At 40.4% G+C, this 15,326-nt stretch overlaps 1 protein-coding gene across 2 annotated transcripts in view; it reads left to right on the top strand.

Moving 5' to 3' along the window:
* The window catches only part of nova2 (NOVA alternative splicing regulator 2), a 102,744-nt gene that overhangs the window by 6,929 nt on the left and 80,489 nt on the right, over positions 1-15,326 (top strand). The window lies entirely within an intron of this gene.

Here is a 15,326-nt window from a genome sequence, read left to right as displayed (position 1 = left end):
GATGTAATACATTCATTTAGTAAATGGATGGACTGGCAAGCCAGGGCTGGGAAGGAGGAGGGTGGGGGGCCTTGAAATGCCCTTGCCAAGTGACATTAGGGGACTAGCAGTGCGCCGGAAGATTTCTGTTTGTGTGTGTGTGTGTGTGTGTGTGTGTGTGCGCACACGGAGTTGTCCTTGTGTTTTCTGTCCAACTTAAGTCGCAAGAAGCAGAGATGAAGTTTAATGAGAGAGATGAAGGGGTGTGTAAATGATGTATTGCGCTGTAGATGGATGCACATGCACGCACTTACTCAACACATGCACACATGCATGATGTGTAGTGAGCCTGGGCTGTATGAGCCTTTGATGCTATTGATCGGAGTATTTTCTGTTGCTCCTGGAGCTGAGCGGAGCATCTTTTTTTTTGGGGGGGGGGGGAGACATCCACACAAAGGAGAGCTACCTTCCTCGCATTGATCAGCTGTCCGGGCTGAAGAGGAAGAAGCCCCACATTTGGCGTTGTGCACTCGAAAATAGACAGCAGGCAGAGGGGGTTCAGACCTAGAAACGACCAAGACTGCAACAGTGTGAGCCAGAATACATAGTAATACGTTCATTTTTTAAACTAAAATGAGAAGTTAACAGAACGGTTCAGCTGCTTTGTACAAAATATACAGATTTATAGTTTTCATATACTGAGTGTTAAATACCAAGCACTATTTTTTTAAAACACAATCTGCTTTATCCACGGTATCTTGTAGAACACAGCGTTCTCCTCTGCGGCACGCCTGTTTTGGTACACTTACGAGCCTCTCATCCTCTTCCATTCTCTCCATCTTCCTCTCCTCCTCATCCATACTAATCATGCTCTACTTCAGACCATCACGACTGCACCCTCCTCCTCCTGTCCTCCTTCACCCTCGTCCTCCCATCATTCTGTCCTCCACCCACCCCCTTCATCAATCGCAGGCTGCCATTGACGACGCTTGCTCAGGCAACCGTTTCCGAGGCTGTCGATCGATTCGCAGCCGCCGTCGGCAGGACTCTGCCAGTGGTAGCTGCGACTCTCCTTCTCCTCCACCCTCTCCTCTTCGTTTTTTTTTTTCAAGCCACTGCGTCAAAGTAAAAAAAAAAAAAAAAAAAAAAAAAAAAGGAAGCCATTGTACAGGGTGGGGTGAAGGCGCTGAGAGGTGGGAATATTCCCACAAAGGGAGGCGAGCGATTGGTGGAGCGAGACGTCGGTCACAGCTAGCCGGTCGCTGATAGGTGAGGAGAGCGGGGCGGCGATGAATATGGATAAGGGAGCGATGAAAGGGCCGATGCAGCGAGGACGACTGGAATGGCCCCCTCCTCTGAAATAGCCTTGGTCCATGAACAATACACACCGGTTTTCACACACACACACACACACACACACACACACACACACTGAGGGCAGAGAAAGGAGGCTGCTTCAGTTATCTTTGTTAGTGTAGCCACCATGTCTGCTTCGATTTCTACGCAGACGCCCTGATGATAGGAATCGTTTCAGTTTGGGAGCATTTGATTGGTTCTCCCTTAACCTCTATTCAAACTGAATATGTGTGGCAGAATGCTGTTCTTCTATGAGATTACTCTGTCTGTCTCTATTGATGATAAATAGATGGAGGTATTACCCTGTCTGTCACCGACTAGGACTTCTATTTCACAATTCTGCAACTGTTAGAAAACCTCATCTGAAAATGTCTTCTTTCCATCTGTCATGTTTTAGAATTCCGTAATTAATTCCGATTTTTGCTGCATACTGTTTTCAAAACATGAGCCACTTATTATTTTTCTTTATAAAGAGTTGTGCGTCATATTCAAATTGTAATGGCCTCCATTTTAAAAACAGCCTCTCTATGAAAATAATTTCTGGCATGAAAGCAAAACACAGTATAATGTGCTGCTGGTGCTATGAGTCATCTTGATACCTTTAAGAGAAAAAAAAGCTCCTTTTTAAGAGCATACTCGGTTTTGATTCAGTGACACTGCCTTCAAAATTTAGATGAAAAAAAAAGCTTTCAGAATATAGATATATATATAGGAATTCAATCCCTCAGCAGTCACTTCAAGCAGTGTTGCACCTGCATCTAAGAATTAGACTTAAAGAATTTTCTTTTGTTGTTTTTTTTATTGTTCAGAGGGCTTTATGGCGATTGCTGGCAGTTTCTGAATCTAATGATTAAGAAATAGGAGCTCCTACTGCATGCTGAAAGTCACCGCCTAAAATGTCAAATCTAAATTGAATAAATGATGTGAGAAAAGTGAAACATTCAGATGCTGCAGAGAAGAGAAAGAGATATTTCCTTCTGCTCGCCTTTCTCTGCGAGCTCTCTGTGTTTATGAGTGACGATGGCCATCTTTCAGATCGAAGACAGCTGGTCAAAGCCTCACTGCTGGAGAGCTTTACGTGTGTGTGTGTGTGTGTGTGTGTGTGTGTGTGTGTGTGTGTGTGTGTGTGTGTGTGTGTGTGTGTGTGCTACCTCCCAACAAAAGAGCAGAGGACTGAAGGGGGGGTGTTAGACAAAGCCTGCCCCCCTTAACTCTCCCTGCTTTGGGGAGATGAATATTTTCCAAGTGCTCAGAGCTCAGAGCCCCCCTTCATCAGGCTGTGTTCACACTGCTACCCCCCCACTTCTCCCCAATGTGGCACTCACATCTGATGTTTCTTCACAAAGCTGCTCAAGATTCTGGCCTGGACCGCTTAGGTTCATTTGACCTACTTTGGTTTGTAAATACAGATTGTGATGGTTTGGGAATTAAATAACTGATGGCCCGTATGTAGAACTGATTTCTGATATTTGTTAATATCCGCTTTTAAATTTTCAGGGGTGTCATCAAGGTGGGAAAGTACCAAAAAGACCATCATAAAACACTAAAATACTAAGATAAGTTTTATTATGTGTCAATTCTAAATTAATGCTTCATATACAGAACCAACATTGTATTACTGCATTGTATTGTTTCACTAATTATGATAAAACTGGCAACAAATCCACTTCATCAGCAATATGATGACCTGCCGCTTTCTGATTTAGTAAGAGACCAATGTTGGCTGGATCAACATTGGAGACGGTGAACCCTGTCGGTGAATGCTGGTATGAAGAGCTGTTTCCTCTCACGTAGACACAGAACGTATATGTGCTAGCTGGCTGTCGGCTGTAGTCTTTGCAGTGTTTACAACCCTTTGACCAAAACACAGGCGATGTGAGCTGACGCAACAATCTGCCTTCATCGCCACCAGTTCTCTGATGTCCATTTGATGTGTCTGGGCCTCTGGAGAGCAATTTAACAGCCAGTTTTAACTTGTGTATTTCACAAATGTGTAACTGTGAAGTTACACATACTACACTTCACCTTGATTTCTTTATAGATTATGACTCCACACTGGTTACTTATATTACTATAGTGCTCTGAATCCTGAATGACTGCCACAGGTGGTGTGTAACATCTGGATTTTCACCATACTTGTTCAGGAAGAATTAAGTAGAGCTCACTACCCACTGCCAGAAGTTCTTTTCTGTTTTTATGTGTCGTCCAGATCAGTGTGAGCGTGACAGTTCTGTGTACTCAGGGGGTGTGGGGTACAAGGTACTGTTACAATATTTTAAATATTTATTTGGGAGGTTGTAGTGGACAGAATTGCTTGATTTTCTAAGATAAAGATAAGACAACTACAAAAAACACTGTAACCTGGGCCCAGAAAAACTCAGCGTACTCAGAGCATATCCTCTGTGTCTGCTATGAACAGGTGACTCTAGATAAGTTTGTCAGAGTGAAGTGTGAGAGGAAAAGTAACGGAACATGAGAAAGGATTTGTGATCTTTAGCCCCCCCGCCCCGCCCCTGCAGGCCCGTGGACACCAGATCCCAGGATTTGAGCCTCCAATCCCCCCAGCATGGAGAGCCTATTCTGGGCCTGGCGGGTCCTCAGGGGCCTTAGCAACAGATTGGACTGTTTACTTATCCAGTTATGTCGTTGTGGAGGACCATTTATTATTTATTGTGAACGACCTCTAAGTAACCCCCCCCCAATCCCAACTCCCTCGGCCTTGACCCACAGCGCCCTACACATACACAAGCATAGAAATACTTACATACAGTCTGATGAACTTATGAAGACATTTTCATAACATACAAAAACACAACAGGGAGGAAAGTGGTTGCTCTCTGACCTTACCGCTTATGCTGCTACCTCACTTCATAATAAACTTTCTGGGAGTGGTGGGTTAGGCACATTTTCATCACACACACACACACACACACACACACACACACTTTGCAAAACAGACACAGAAAAGTTTTTCATCAAATCCTTTTGACGTGTCAAAGGAAGTGTGTGTTCTTCCTGTGAGTGTTGTAACTGCAGGAATGTGTGTGTACGTGTGTGTGCGTTGCTTAGAGCAGTGAAAACAAAGACCCTCATCACAGCAACCAGTAGGGAACCCTGTAGTTACACAGCTGCAGACACACCATATCTACACACAGACACAGAGACACACACACATCATTACCTGCACTATGATATCTTCAATGATTTGAAATTGTAATCCCTCCATTTTTTTTTTTAGATCAGATGTGTTATTTCTTTATTTTATCTCTCTCAGTGTGTTTGCAGTGTGTGTTGAGGTTCAATTAGACGACTGGAAAGTTTCCAGTAAATCAGAAGGGAAGACTATGCGAGGACAAGTACAGATTTCCCTCCATAAGCATCTTCTTTGTTTTAAATGGAAAAACAATAGAATACAATATACATGGCGTTAATGGGATGTTATTAGCATCTATTTTAAGGTAGCTGTGAGTAAAGCAACACGTGGAGAGTATATGAATGTAAACTGAGCACAGGCAGGGGTGTTTCATCTGGAGCAATATTCAGTAAAGATGGCAGAAAGAAACTACTGTTAGATACTTACAACTGGCTACAATTACAACTGATATTAAAAAAGAGAACGTTGAACACGCGACGGTGGTAGAAAGATTCAGACACTCCCGAAATTGAATCCTCAGCACACCCAGTCAATTGTCTTTTTCTTGTATTTGTTTTTTTGTTTTTTTTTTTATTAGAAAATTACAAAAAATATCAGACAGCCCTCAAGTGATTCTGTTTTTGGAAAGGGTTTTTTAAAAGTCCAGAGTGTAGGGCACATAGCGGTGAGGACTGCAGCTTACAATCAGCTGAAACATCCCCTGGTTAGAATTCCTTCAGCATTCATTGTTTAGGAGGTTTGTACCAGGAGTTGAATTATCTGGATAACTCCCTACCTCTCCAAGCGAATGCACTGTGTGATTAAAGCTGGTAAACACACTGAATAAAGCAGTTTCACGTTACAAGTCAGTGTTTCACCGATGCTGCTTGGCGTATCATAGAGGGTCTGCTAGCCTAGCACCTGCTAATCTGCGCTCACCTTTTCTTCCTAATCATTTCAGACAGCCCTCGAGTGATTCTGTTGTTGGAAATAGTTTTTTTAACGGTCCAGTGTGTAAGATTTAGAGGGTGAGGATTGCAGATTGCAACCAGCTGAAACTTCTCCTAGTTAGAATTTCACCAGTGTTTATTGCACTGGAGGTTTTTAATAGGAAACAAATTATCCACAGAGGTCTCCTCCTCTCCAAAACAAACGGACTAAATGACTAACACTGGTAAAAACACAAAATAAAGTAGTTTCACATTTTAAAAAGAAAGCTGTTTTTTTGTGTGTGCTGCTCATCATGAAGGAGCTGCTAACTACAGTGGGCAACACAAAAATGTGAATAGCCCTATCTAGAGCCAGAGTTTGGTTTGTCCAGTCTGGGGAACTCCTACTCCCTATGTAGACATAAATGGCTCATTTTAAGGTAACTAAAACACAACAATTCTTTTTTTCCAGATTATTATACACCAAAGAAAACATACTTTCTATGTTATGTTCTATTTCTGCCAATATATCCCCCTAAATCCTACACACTGGACCTTTAAGGTAGACAAACAACAAACATTTATTTAAAGTATGGTGAGATCTTGACTCCAGAACTTATGCATAGTGTGTGCGATGCCTGCTGCTCTATACATGACATTAAGGTCAGTGTTGTATCCTAAAGTGTCTTGCATCCTTTTAGGAGCACCACAAAATACCCCCTCCATAGTTTCTGACAGCTAAAACGTTAAGACGTAATCAGTAACAATCACCACATCTGTAATTATGGTGTTTTTCTTGTTCTTATTTGGACTGAAAGTTTAGATGCTCATTATGTTGTCAGCGTGAAAGAGTCGCTGCACACAGGAGGCTGAGACGCTAGATATTTGATGATGCTTCATATCAACAAGTGCAGAAAATAGCAGCAGAGAACAATGAGCCTGACATCATGCTGAGACATCAGGTTCTCTCAACACACTGCCACTCACCAGCAGCATGTTATTTGTGTTGTTTTAACAGCACAAGTAGCCATGAACCTCAATGGGTTTGATTTCCGTGTTTTAGGGTAACCTCTGTCATATCTCCACTGTGGGGGCACATTTTGAAATGAATTTAGAAAATCTGAGGTTCATCAATGAGCGGTTGTTGTTGGATTCTTGTAAAAGTTCATTTTATGTTTCCAGAAGGTTTTTTTAATCCCCTTTTCCAAAGAATAAATTATTTCAGGTCATTTCAAGACATTTTGCTCCAACACCCACAAGAGGAGAAGTTTCTATCATCACTTTTAATTTGCTGAGCTGTGAGAGGAATATGGTGTGGGTGAGCGTTACATGACCTTTATCGAATTTTGAGGTTAGTGTCGACACTGATGGGTCAGACGTGGCGAGCAGTGCCTCCAGCTGCTTATTATGCTTGGTTAGATTGGCATGCATGAGTATCACCTGCACCCCTGGGACGTGGGATGACACACTGAAGAGAGCGTGGGGTATAATTACACATAATTAGAGTTTGCAACTGTGGCAGGTAGATAAATGAGGCTTGGCTTTTCCGAAAGTGTGGTAAAAATGTAACCAAACTATGCTCTTTGAGGGCGGGGACCACTCTGGATCAGGATGACATCATTGACATGAGTGGAGATAATTTCACAAATTTAGGATTTACCTTTGTGTTCTCCACAGTGAAGAAAATGAGGCGACAGTTGGGGCAAAACAGTAAACAAGCTGTTTCAGTAAACAGCTTCTCTGGAGAATGAAGTTAAATATCATTTTTCAGTTAGGTTACTAAAGCATGCTCTCAGTTTCATTTATAAACTATTTCATCACATAGGCCTGTTTCTTTACTCTTATAATTTGCATTATTTTCTCCAACCTAATCTCACAGAAATTACGTGAAAAGACGACAACCTCTGAACACCGCACTATGTTGTGATGGCACAGTTTGGCTTTGGCACCAACACTACATGTAAGGTGTTTGCCGACCCATCCACCACCCAAGACTTTCTTGCTCGTTACACTACCTATGGGGTTATAACATTAACCACTACCCACTGCATGATGCCGTTGAACCAGGGAATTTCTGTGTCCATCACGACAAGGGATCCTAATTGATTTTCCATTGGCACTCTTTCCAACACAGTATGTGCCACCACCGCATAATGCAATGTTGAAGTCGGGGCCATTTCATGAATTTCTTTGAGGTTGATCTTCGCGTAACCCAACAGACTCACAAAACTCTGTTAATAAATTAAGCAACTAAGTGGGAATTTTTTAAATTCATGTTTTAGTTATCATGTATTTAGCTTTCGCTCTAATTTTTATCTTCGCCATGCATAAAACTGGATGGAATTGTGCATTCGGTCGAGTGTGTGCGTGCGTGTGAGAGTGTGTGTATTTGTCTGTTCGCAGCTAATATCACAAACTACTGGACCAATCAGCCTCATAATACGTGTGCACATTTATGGTTGTCTGCTCAAGGACCTCTTGTAGCTGTGGTGATTTAGAATTATGGAGAAACATATTTTTTGACTGTTTACCGTTATGGACCGCTGACTCCTCACTCCTCTTTACCATCCGCTAAAATTTTCAAAAAAATCAGCTGAAAATAACAACAGCAATAACAACAACAACAACAACAACAACAACAACAACGTCTGTTGCACGCTGTATATTGACCATCATGGCTCAAAAACTGACATCCATTGAAAAGTCTGGTCTCATTTTGAATTGGAGCGTCTGCAGATTAATTCCACCCCAGTATGTTAGGATCCACTATAGTTAGGCACAGTATGAGATAATTAAGTCAGTTATTTTTGTTATTGTCACTGCCACCTTGACTTGAAGGGAGCTGGGAGGGACAATTTCACCGTGCCCAGTTGCGCCCCGTCCGACTGGAGTCTGGTTTTGTTCCGTCTTATGCCCAACATCATACAACACAAAGAGAAGCAAAACTTTTTGCTTCTTTGATTTTGTAGACTTGCAGATTTTGTTAAAATCCTTTTATGAACAACATTGATCAAAGACTGTGACTGTGTTTTAATAATCAAAAATAAATTAATCCACATAATTATATTGAATCTATATATCACATGAAGTGCCTGTTAGCAGGAGGACTTTGTCTGCTCAATGCAACATGCCATGGCTCCATCAAAACTAGACTGCTGCTTGGCCGTCAGGTGGAGAGCTGCACTGGTTGATTTTCTCTCTTCTCTTTTTGATATTACTTAAGAATATTATTAGGAATCTAATACTCACATTTGATTGAAAATCTAGAATGTATTGATTTATGGAGTGTTTTTAGTAAACTGGTTTGTAACAAAGTGCTTTATTAAGTGCACACAGAGTCAAGACATCACATCCGTATGTACAGAAGAGGCTGCTAATGTGTCTTAGATGTACAAGAGGCTTTTAGATGTGGTAAGATGAGAGCTTTTACTTTGAAACCAGAAAAATCTTTAAAAAAGGCTGGACGGAAAGATGCAACACTCTTAAAGCTCGGGCTGTCATAAGTCAGAGGCTTTTAAAAAGAGCAGATAAAGCTGATAAAAGTGGAGGAATGTTGATAAAACTTTTCTGTAAACAGTATCATTCAGCATGGTGCAGTGTGGGAGGAAGAGGCAGATAGTGCAGCACAGTTTTCAAGTATTTTTTTTATATCTGGAAGTTCATATTTATGAAAATTGAGTCATGGCAGTTATCAAACCTGCTAAAAGCTTATTTCCAAAGTGTAATTCAATCTGTGTTACATAACCCCGTTAACAAACTCAACACTGGAGATCTGCAGTGCTGTTGGATGACACAGATGAGTTCAGTGATATGTTTGTATTTTATGCCTTGCTAGCGCAGCACATAAGTGTTCCCCAAATATTTTCTGTATGCAAAATAATTCATGATCAGGATGCAAAACATTGAAGATGAAGCTTTTTTATAGCATGCACATGTTGGCAGGATGTAGGGTACATAGTCTTTTTTAAATAATTTGAGTCGGTTATTTTTTTGTGTGTAATTCAGACTGTGGGTATCTTGTTCTAGGACAGGATCTATGCTGCAAGTATAAATACATTTTTTAATGTTTGCCATGGTAACACGTACAAGTGTTACCATTCAACAGATACAAGTGATGAATATGACTCACTCATTACATCCTCTTATATACATGATGAGTCATGTTGCCGAGGTGTGGAGGCTTGTTTATGAGACGTCGGTAGCGGTCTGTTTGTGGAGGGAGTGTGCGTGTTTGTGTATGTGTGCTTGTATCTGTTTTTCACTGCAGACGCACTTTTGTATTTGTGTGTGCATGCATACATGTGTGTGTGTTTCATATTTACCAATTCCCCTGCCTTATTAATACAGGCTGGTTATAATTAGCTAGCCTCCATCTAAAGCAGGTCAGTCCAAGGCTTCATACTCAAAGTGGGTCACTGCAGTGCACTGAGGAGAGGAGAGGAGAGGAGAGGAGAGGAGAGGAGAGGAGAGGAGAGGAAACAAGAGGAGGATGTTAAAAGAAAAGAAAGGACAGAGGAAAGTAGGGGAGAGGAAGGAAAAGAGGAGGAAGAAAGAAGGAGAGAAAGGTCATGAGAAGGAGACAGACGACAGACAGTTTCAGGCATCAATCTTGTGCTTCATGCTTAAAACACAATGCTGCTTTGAAGATTGTTAATATCAGAGAGCAAGAGCTTTATCTGCACAATACATGTCACTTCATTTTTGTCACTAGCGGTGACCAACTTGACTGAAATGAAAACATAAAGATCGACAAGAGAAAGTTACTTGTCATGCTTGTACTTGAAAAATTAGGATGTGGACCCTGTCCCGTGATTAAGTTCATGTTTCTCATCAGCAAACTGTGAGAGGGCGGTGACGTGCCACAGTGCAGCTGAAGCTTGACTTGGAGTGCTCAGGGCCGAGCACTGTAACACGCTACATCCATCCAAAACACAAGGTTTGCAGGAGGAGCACGTCTGCTGCCAATCTACAGCTGGAAATAACTGAAAAAAGAGGTGAAGCATTTTCAACAAACAGAATGTTTTTTTTTTTTCAAAATAAAAGTTGTAGAAAATACATTCATAACATAGAAATAATGGAAAAATAAATATAATTGTACAGCAAGAACTAAAATTAAAAATAAATAAATAAATAAATAAATAAATTAAAATGTAGGACTAACCAAAATTGAGTAAAACACAAATGTAATTTAATAGTTTTTGCCAATCTATAATTTTTGAGTTTTAAATATTTAATAGCAGTCAAGTGCATTTTGAAAGTGGTATAAATGTTTTATTTTGTTTTGTTTTTTTTAAGTAAAGGAGGTTAGTTAATCCAAATTATGTTATTTGTATATTATTTTGCTAAAGTAGCAATCAAGTTAATTATATACTTTTCATCAGCCCAAAAAATTGGGATTGTTAAAAATGAGTTATATATAAAATGCTTGTTCCGCTGTAAATCAAAAAATTTGGGACGAAATTGCTGCTTTAACTGGGTACTACTGTGTATAATCTCAAATAGAAACCCCTTGATTTAGATGTGTAAAATTATGAGGTAAAAATTATATCCCACTGTTCCCTTTTAAGTGTAATCATCTATATTTATATCTGGAAGTAGTAACATGCTCAAGAAGTCTTCTAATAAAAGCTCAATAATAGAGACCCCATTAACAGTAGGGGACATTTACATAAAGATAGTGCATCAAGATGTATACTTTGTGCCTAAAAATAAATGAACTATTAGGCTATGTATTGACTTGATAACCATATCAAAATCCTGATGAAAAATGTCAAGGTTATATTTTGTGGAAATAACAGGGAGTGCAGGAAGCTGTCATTATAAGGTTTAATCTTGCTTCTAAATAAATCTGAATAAATTAGCCTGTTATATCAGTTTGATAGTGAACAGTGGCTGTATGTTCTGCTATGATTTGGTATTCTGATCAGACCTACATCTTTATTAAGTCTGCTAGCTGTTACTCTACTTACATTCAGCTTCAGTATGTAATTAAATCATTTAAGCATCTCAAGTGGCTCTGCTTCTGAGAAATGTTTTTAGTACTACAACTTAAGTCGGGAGAATGAGAGAGGGAACAAGCAGCTAGATGATAGCAGGGTGAGTTGTCGGACAGTAGAGGAGGAGGAGGAGGAGGAGGAAGAGTGACGGTTGAAGATCATAATCATGTAGGTGTTTTTATTTTGGAAACTTCCAGTTGGCTCTTCAGTTAGCAAGAAGTCCGAAGGGAAGAGCGTTTAATTAAAACAAAATCAGAATCAAACTCAGTGAAAACACCTGGCTTGCTCTAGCACATCAGGGAATTCTGATTAACACAAAGGAGGCCGAACCGTCTTTGACGAATGAAAAAGTGAGTTAGGTTTTTTTCTCCTCTACATCCATGTCTGAGCTCCCTGCAGTTTGTATTTCATCACTAGCAGAGCTGAGGAAGGGCAGGGGAGTGTCAGGTTTCCTGTCTGTGTGCTCATGGTTTGGCTGAACATTCAGAGATGAGAACAGTGCCCACCCAGTTTTTAACACTATGAACACTGTACTACTACAGTCCCTTTACACACAGCACAAACGTTTGGTAGATGGAAGGAAAATCAAAAAGTTTAGACAAGTTTTAATTGTGCCCCGGTGTCAAGTACTAATGGTCATAGCGTACCTTTTTGGATTTAGTGTACAAGACACTAGTGTAGTTTACTGTTTAGTGATAACAGCAAATAAGGAATCATGTGGGATGTTCCACATCAACAAAACTAAAACTTTGGGAAGCTACCGCCAATTAAACTTTACAAAGAGATTTTATACTTTGTTGTGTTTTTAAAATGTTGATTGAGTTCTCTCACCGTCATCCACAATCCATTCCTTTGCAATGTTCCCAGTGTGAAAACATCACATACTCAAAACAGTAGTGAACGGGCCCTCACACTTTCCCGCACTTCCAGGGTGTTGTTGGGTCAAAGTCAACATGGTCGTGCATTTCCACATACGTTGAACACTGTGCACATAACTTAGACGTTATTTACTCTGTGGAATACATGGCGCTGGAAATGACGTATTGCAAATTATGTACCACTTCCTCCTGTCTATCATGAGGTGCGAAGGAGCAGATGTTAATTATAAATCATTTTGTTGGATATCATGAGTAGACCACACGGTGTAAAGGCCCTGACACACCAAAATACAGAGCTGTCACTGAGGGTCTCCCTCACTTTTGGCACTAGTCGACCATTGTCAGCTGGTTTGTGGCCAATTCAGCATGTTGAATCGGCGTCGGAGATGGTGGAGTACGTCAGTGACTGAAATAACTCTGACTGGCAGTTCAGGTCAGTACATGAGAAGAGAAATACAAGTGAGGAAAGCAATCAGACAGCTAAAGTTGATCATCAGGTTGTGCTTTTAATGTCCTAAATGGCTGACTAGTGTCTTGAATCTGTCCTGTCGGTCTTCTGGTTTCCCTTTTTGAATGATGAATACAGCCAGCCTAGTCTTTGTGGTGTGGTCATATGCAACTTTTTGTCCAGGACACAGGTGACATGAGGCGACACAACAGTCGGCCTTCATCTCCCCTTGTTCTTTGATGTCGGTTTGATGTGTCTGGTCCTGAGGTGTTAAAGGGATTTAAAGTGAGTTACAGCTATTAAAAGGCATTTAATAATACTCAGTATAACCATGTGGGATCATGAATCTTCCATGTGGTTATACCTGGTCTGTCCACCTCACAGTCAAAGCAGGATATTCTCATATTTTGTATGGATGTGTATTTCTTACAGTTGAGTGGCGCACAGAGAACAGCGGTGTTAGAAGGTGCCTCGCCCTTGTGAGAAAGTGTGCCCCTGTAATAATAATCCTATTTTAATCTGCCTCCTGAGGTTTTGTGTCCCGGATTATCAAATATGAAGAATGCTGCCAGGAGGGAAGCTGAGAATCATTGAATCAGTGGCAGTTTAAAGAGACATCACACTGCAAAACCATGTTAGAAACCATGCGTAGAGCAGTTGTTATTAGATTCACAACCTCAAAAGATTTTGAAGGGTTTCTTTATAGAATTATATGAAAGAATTAAACCTACTTTTTATATGTATATTATTGCTGACGTGAAGGCAAAATTGTGAAGTTCTTTTCGAGTCCCTATAAATATAAGGTGTAATTGATCTTTATTTTATTTTAATCTATTTTTTGATGACTCAGCGTTTGATTATAAATACTGACTGATGAAGTTAATGTGGAATTTTTTCCAAACTAGCGACATAGTGATAAAATAATGAAACAAATTATGATTTTGTCGAAGATTTAGACTTTAAAGGGCCAGGTCAACAAACATTTTCTGACTGAAACCTGTCTTGCTTTGCAGATAGTTTTGGTTTGGTTTGTCATGGTTATGAGATATTGATATTACTAACGATACAGTGTAGGTGAATGGAATGTGGTTTTGCTGAAAAATTATTTTTGAAAAAAATGCGGTGTCTCTCTGCAATTTGCATGGATTGAATATATTTTATTAGACAAATACAGTACATTGAGGTGTGTGAGGGAGATGTAACCATGCAAACTGAGTTCATGTCCTTAAACTTAAAGAATTATTTTGCAATTGCAATGTGGCGACTGACTGTTTCCAAATCAAAGTCTCTTGTTAAACAGAGGTATTTGGGTGAAACAGCCCTCTAAACAGGAAGGAATGAGGAAGTGAGTGTGAGGTGGTGCTACTCTTTAGTTGACCTACAGCTTGTTGATATCATCGCCATTGGTAACAAAGGCACGTCTGTTTTAGAAAAGGAAGGATTTGTTTTTATCAACTTAGTCCTGCACTTGCAGACTTGAACGCACACACATACACACACACGCACACACACACACACACATACACAGATCTCTGCCGATGTACCTCTGACACAACGCCTCCACATCTCTTTTATTGTATGTGATTCTGTACCAACAGGCAGGTCAGTGGTCATTCCTGAAAGCGACAGTGGGAGGAAGGGAAGTGTGGTGACCTGTGAGGTTCAGTCAGTTTTCTCTCTCTCATTGCATTGTTAAAGAAGATGCAGGCTACAGCCAAAAGGTCGTAGCTTCAGTCCCAGTCTTGCTTCGGGTCAACGTGTCACCAAGTGAAGCCACTGAAATTGTCCCCGCTATGAATGAACCCAAGATGATTAAAATGCGCTTTGACCTTTGGTTTATTCCCCATTGGCTCTGCTGTGTAATTTTTCACTAACACTGAGGCACAAGAGCACTGAAGCTATTTCTTCTTGCACTCTATTGCAAATTACAAAAAAACAAACATTACCTTGAGATTGTCAGACCTTATTAAGTCAGTCGACACACCTGTAGTCAAGGTTGTTTTCAATTCACATGCAAATACAGCAGAGAGTCACAGGAGGTTTTTGTTAAAGCTTTTCAGTGTGGTGACCTCGAGATTCACCTGCATTGTTTAACTGCACAGAACACATTCAAGTTTACTAAGCTGGGTGGATTGTACAGTATGGGGTTGACTAATGATGCTCAAATCCGTCATTTCTTTGAGAGTCCTTAATGACCTTCAGAATATGGAAATGAGCTTATAAGGTACAGTTACATGCAGCAAGCTGTCAGTCCAGCCCTGTCTCCTACAGTTATACTGCATACGCCTAATTTAAAGCAAGTTTTGAGGGAAGTCAAGCAAATCACATTTCTATGAACATAATGAGGAAATCTTGCTAATTAGCATATCTGGCAAGTAGCAAGCATAGCTTAGTGAACAATTAAATGTCCAGTGACACCATATTTCAGTTTTTTGCCACAATAGGTAATCCTGCAGTGCAGTATTAACTCATAATGACTGCAGCAATTTTTTATACCCTTAATGTTAACATTTAACCAAAACCATGATCTTTCCCTGACCTTAACCAAAGTGCTATTGTTGCCTCTGAACAAGAACCTGAAGTATGTTGCCAAACTCCTGCACTTTG

The sequence above is a fragment of the Epinephelus fuscoguttatus genome, linkage group LG5, assembly GCF_011397635.1.
Source record: "Epinephelus fuscoguttatus linkage group LG5, E.fuscoguttatus.final_Chr_v1".
Lineage (NCBI taxonomy): Eukaryota > Metazoa > Chordata > Actinopteri > Perciformes > Serranidae > Epinephelus > Epinephelus fuscoguttatus.
This window is presented reverse-complemented; position numbering and strand designations above follow the sequence as displayed.